The following is a 6,142-nucleotide window of genomic DNA, read 5'->3' on the forward strand; positions in this document are numbered from 1 at the left end:
AAAAAAAAACCCACCAAATTTATGAGATATCACCTCATATCTATTATGTGGACAGGCAAACAATAACAGGCATTAGTGAAGACAGGGAATCCTTGCATACTGTTGGTGGGTATATAAATTGATACACACATCATGAAAATGGGGTGGATATACTCAAATATTAAAATGAGCTACTTTGTGATACAGCAGTCACTTTGCATTTTATCCAAACCAAATGAAATCATTATATTCAAGGCATATCTGCAGTTCCATGATTATCAATACATTATTAATAACTCAATCATAGAATCAACCTAAATATTAATTAATGGTTAAGCTAATACAGAAAATACGGTATATATATATATATATATATACAGTGAGATATTATTCAGCCATTAAAATGAAGGAAATAATGCCATATATACTAGTGTAGATGAACTTGGAGGTCATTGTGTTATATGGAACAAACCAGGCACAGAAAGACAAGTGCAATATTGTCTTACTTATATATAGAATCTAAAAAGTTGACTCACTAAACTACAGTGCTTTAGTGATTAACAAGGGCTAGCATAGTGAACATGGGCTAGGGATGGTTGGGGAGATATTGTTCAGAGAACACAAAATTTCAGTTTTATTGTGGAATATTACAGAGTCCTTTTTGGTCCTCCTATTGGTCCAGGAAGTTTATTTGTAATCCCATGGATAAATTATTGGAATGACATCAAGTTAATTCCAATCAACCATATCCAATGCAATCACAGCAGAATAAAGACGCTAAAGCATATTTGTAGTTATGGGGAGCCAAGGGGTCCCAACTCTAGCCATGGTGACGGCTATCTGCAACAAAGGCCTCGACCCAGGGCTGAACCTTGGTTTTATTCAGTCACAAAGGAGGAGTGACTTGAAGATGAATGATTGAGAATTATAGGAAGAATTTGAATATTGTGGGCTATGATAGGTAAGAAGCCTGCATTTACTCTGTCATTTGCAGAGAGAAAGATATTAAAAAATAATTTGCATTACACTATTGAGACAGTATCAAATATTATGCGGTCCAGTGCTTCCATTCTGATACATAATCTTTCAAGCCCCAAGAAGTGATATCCTCTACCTCAAGGCTCGATCCCATCCTACAACTTGGAGCACTGGTTCTTCATTCTGTTTCAATCTGGCTCATATTAATGAGCAGCAGGTGTAGGTTATCAGGGAAACACACAAGCCATCTTTAAAGACTACCTCCAGCACCTCAGCTAGACCAACATGCATTGTTTAAAGCCAATTGAAAAGATAAAGAGAAGTCCTAGTGAGCTCTGTACGTATCCATACAAGGACAGGGTCAGGCTCAGCCAAAATAAAGACAATTGCTCTTCATTCAAGGAAAGCCGCTCAGGTGGCCCTCCACAGAATGTATTCATTATAATATGTTTTATTCTTGGAAAATACTAAGGGGAGGGAATGATTAATATTCTCAACACAGAATAATAACTATGTAAAATAATGCATATACTTATTAGGTATATTTGATCATTTTTCAATATACTGTAATGTTGTATATAGTGCATTTTTCTATAAATTAGTAATAAGAATAAATTTAAAACTTTGTCATAGCAATTCTTTATTGAACTTAATGCCCAAGAAACTTATGTTATTGTAGTCTGAGTAAATGCAAACACATTCTGTTTGCTGGTAATAAACTGGTTTCTAATTATATAAATTTAGATTGTTTAAAGAACAATGCAAATGGGAAATAGGAAGTGAGTAACTAACAGTAAATCATCTTTGATCTTATAATTTAGAAGTTGTGCTATGCTCCAGAAATGCAGGCAATTTATTTCTTAAGTATGTATGAGAGTGGTTAGTAAAAAGAAAGTTTTTAAGAAAAGACTAAAATGTATCACTTTAAATTAATTGCATGTAACCATAGTCTACGCTGTTGTATATATCTCTGAGATTACCACACATTTATTTTTTCCTAAGAATAATTCAGTACATTCACAGGCTATTTTATAATGTCAGGCTGCAATATATTTTATGTTTATTTTATTGCTGTAGCACATTGCCAAGAATATTAAATGCTGCAAATACTGTTATTTTGGCAAATGAAAGGACTTTTCCTGGCATTTTTGACCCAGGCACCTGCAGCCCTGAAGTTCTTGAGTCCTAATTTGTTCAGTCATGAGTTCCACTAAGAGGTAATATAGTTACAACTTAAAATGAAATTTTCCTCTCTCCTTGTGTCCTTAGGACTCATTAATTCAAGTACCTGCACAATTTTAAGTAACTTCTAAAGAGTTAGATCTTGCCATTATCAAAATTTTATTATTTTCAACCTCTTGAAAGATATCTTCTATGTCCATGTACATCTTTTTGTGTAGATCAACTATATTATATTCTAAACTGATTGTATACTAGGCAGAAGCCAACTATCTATGCTACCTATTTTGATCCAAGCTGACAGCATGGAGCATTGGCTCTTTATCTTGTCTCAACCCGACTCATATTAAAGAGCAGCAGGTGTAGGTTATCAGGGAAACACACAAGCCATCTTTAAAGACTACTTCCAGCATCTCAGCTAGACCAACATGCATTGCTTAAAGCCAGTTGAAAAGGTAAAGAGAAGTCCTAGCCAGATCTGTACTTATCCACACAAGGAGAGGGTCAGGCTCAGACCAAATGGAGACAACTGCTCTTCATTCAAGGAGAGCTGCTCAGGTGGTCCTCCACTGAATATAGTCATAAAAACATATTTCATTCTTGGAAAATACTAAGGGGTGGGAATGATTAATATTATCAACACAAAATAATTACTGAGAATTAAGTTCAACAAAGAATTGCTATGACAAAGTTTTAAATTTATTCTTATTACTAATTTGGAGAAAAAACATACTATACAACATTGCAGTGTATCACAAAATGATTAAATGTACCTAATAAGCGTACGCGTTATTTTGCATCTCAGACTACCTATGATATTTATTCCACCAAATGAATCTCTGCACAAGAGAAAACAATGTACTATGACACATTTTTCTTAGGAATATGTTGAAAAAGTCTTACTCATTCTAACATTGTGATTTGATATAGAGAAAATTTCATAGATGCGCTCTTTTAACAAGCCCAGGGACCAAGGTTTGATTTCGCCACCACAAGCTGCACTGGCCCAGCTTCCAGGTGCAGTGAGCTGGCCACTGAGTCCCGGGTGTGGTGGTGCACACCTGTAATCCCAGCACTGGGGAGGCTGAGAACAGGAGGATCACTATGAGTCCAAGTTGCATAGTGAGACCCTGTACCAACCAAATAGAGAAAAAAAAAATCATATGTTCAGCTTTAGTGCATAATGGCAAATAATTTCCTATCATGGTATTACTAATGTATGTTTTTCTTAGCAATGTAGAACAGTTCCCATCCTTCCACATTGTCAATGAAACTTTGTACTGACATTATTTTAAAATTAGCTTTTATCATTGGCTAGAGTTATTATATTATGATTGCTTTGTTTACAAAATATTTATTTATTTATTTATTTATTTGTACAGCATCTCGCTATGCAGTTCAGACTCATAGTGATCATCCTGTCTCAGCCTCCTCAGCACGGATATTACAGGCATGTACCACAATGCCTGGCTTTGGTGGCCGGCTTGGCTTGGGGCCATCACGGCATGTGGTACCAGGGACTGAACTTGGATCCTTGAGCTTGCCAGGCAGGTGCTTAGACCACCTAGCTATCTCCCTGGCCCTTATATTATTATTTTAATTTTAGTATTTCTGGAGACTAATAAGGGTAAGAGTGCTCTTAAGCATTTTCCCCCATACTTTTTGCTATTTAGTCTCTTGCAAAATCATTCAGTTATAACTACTATCTTTATATTAGTTGGCTTTGCCTTGGTGTATTCTATCCACTTAAATTTAGTACAATTAAGTGGTTAGGGTTAAATTATCACATTGTTATTTATTTATGTATTTGCTTTTCTTTTTTTGGTGAACCAGGGATTGAATGTAGGCTCTTAAGCTTGCCAGGGAAGCACTTATTCCACTGAACCATCTCCCTGGCTCCTATGGTATTTATTTTCATTTATTCTGACTCTTTATATTCCTTTTGTTTTCTTTAGTGTTTTGAATTAAATATTTTATTACATTATTTATACTAATAATTAATTATACATTATGTTACCATCTTTATTGGCTACTATAGAAATTATAATTCATATTATTTTCTTATTACAAAAAATACAGGCTATTACTTTTAATTTTCTTTGACAACCATAGAAGCTCTAAAAAGCTTTTTTCCTTCTTTATATCAGTATTATGAGAATAATCACAATTTCACACAGTATTATGAATTTTGCTATCTACAGTTAATATTCTGTTATCCTTGCTTGCATTATTATTCACACATATCACTGACACAGTACTGTATTTATTTGCACTTACCCACTTATAATCAGTAATCATTTATATCTTTATTATTGCTGTGAGCTTTACTTCCTCTTGTATTTCCATGTTTCTGAAGTACTTTTTTATCCGCATGCAAGGCCCTTAGTAACTTTTCCTTTTTTTATGACAGCTAGAATGATGTCATCTAGTTATTGTTTGAATGTTTACAACAACCTTGAGTTGTGAAAACTATTTTTAGTGGATACAGAATTCTATGTTGGCAGAGTTATTCCATCTTAGCCTTTGGCGATGCATTGGTATTTCCATCTTGTTTTCCTTATCCCTGCTGGGGAGCCAGTTATTTTTTTCTTATTTTTCCTATAAAGGCAATATTCTCCCACTTTATTTTTGTTCTTTGCTCTTTAGCTTTGATTTATCCTCTTTGGGGTTCACAGAGCTTCTAGAATTTATGCAGGTGTGTCTCACATAAGGATAGAATTAACTTATTCATTATCAGAAGTATTTTTCTTTGTCCTTTTTTCCCCTCTCTTTTAAGTACATCCTATTACATTTGATCTTTTTTATTTCTTGAATAATTGCTCACTTGACCACTGCTACATGTTCTCCCACCTTCATGGGTGCTTCCTTTTCCAGTGTTACACTTAATATTTTTATGGACTTACCATCCAATAGCCAGTGTGTTACCAAATTTATCAAAAGAGTTCTTTTCTTTTTTTGTATTTTTGTAATTTTTTTTTTTTTTTGTACAGGGTGTACAGCATCTCACTGTATGGATCAGACTCATAGGGATCCACTTGTTTACAGCCTCCCAAGTACTGGGATTACAGGCACGTGCCACCACGCCCAGTCTCAATCGCCATCTCAGCGTGCACATGGGGCCAACACGGCAGGCTCAGGGATTCAACTCCCAGCCCCTGCATCTGTCTAAACAGGTGTTTTAATCCAATGAGCTATTTGGCCAGCCCTTAATAAGTTCTTTATTTTGGAAATGTTTCTATTTTGAGTCATAGAGTATGCATTTAACTCTTTTTCTTGATTGCAATTTTCCATTAAATTTTTCTTTTATACTTCATCTATTTGACTTAGATTTCTTTCATTTCTTGAACATACTGTAGTTTTTTTTTTTTTTTTTTTTTTTTTCGGAACCAGGGATTGAACTCAGGATCTTACTCTTACCAGGGAAGCGCTTATTCCACTAAGCCATCTTCCTGGCCCCAAATTAAACTTTTCTGAAACCTAGATTTTTTTTTTTTTTTTTCCGGAACCGGAGATTGAACTCAGGCCCTTGTGTTTGCCAGGCAAGTGCTTATCCTACTGAGCCATCTTCCCAGCTGTAACTGTTTTAGCTAAGGGGGGGAATGGGGTGATACTTGGGGCCAGGGAGATAGCTCAGTAGAATAAGCACTTGCCTGGCAAGCACAAGGTCCTGAATTCAATCCTCTGTACCACAAAAGAAAAAAAATGATTTAGATGAGTTGGCTAACTTTACATTTGGATTATTTGTATGTTTTTTATTATCTGCCATCTCTTTTTCAAAGCATGACATTTTCTGCCATCTTTCAAATTATAGTAATGTTTTATTACATATTGAATATTATATGTTGTACATAAACTACCAGAGATTTCTAATATTGTAAACTTTCATCAGAGAGAGCTTTACATTTTCATGTTCATTAGGTTATTAATCTTGTCATTGCATTCAAATTCAATGTTAATCTGAGTTGCCACAGAGTTTAAATTATCCTAATCCCACCTCTGGTTAATC

The 6,142-nt window shown here is 34.8% G+C and overlaps 1 pseudogene; it reads right to left on the minus strand.

The window, feature by feature from the left end:
* LOC101580711 overlaps positions 1 to 4,992 on the minus strand; it is a 19,181-nt pseudogene extending 14,189 nt beyond the window's left edge.
* Positions 4,993 to 6,142: the final 1,150 nt, after the last annotated feature.

Source organism: Octodon degus, unplaced genomic scaffold, assembly GCF_000260255.1.
Source record: "Octodon degus isolate 3935 unplaced genomic scaffold, OctDeg1.0 scaffold00208, whole genome shotgun sequence".
NCBI classification, from domain to species: domain Eukaryota; kingdom Metazoa; phylum Chordata; class Mammalia; order Rodentia; family Octodontidae; genus Octodon; species Octodon degus.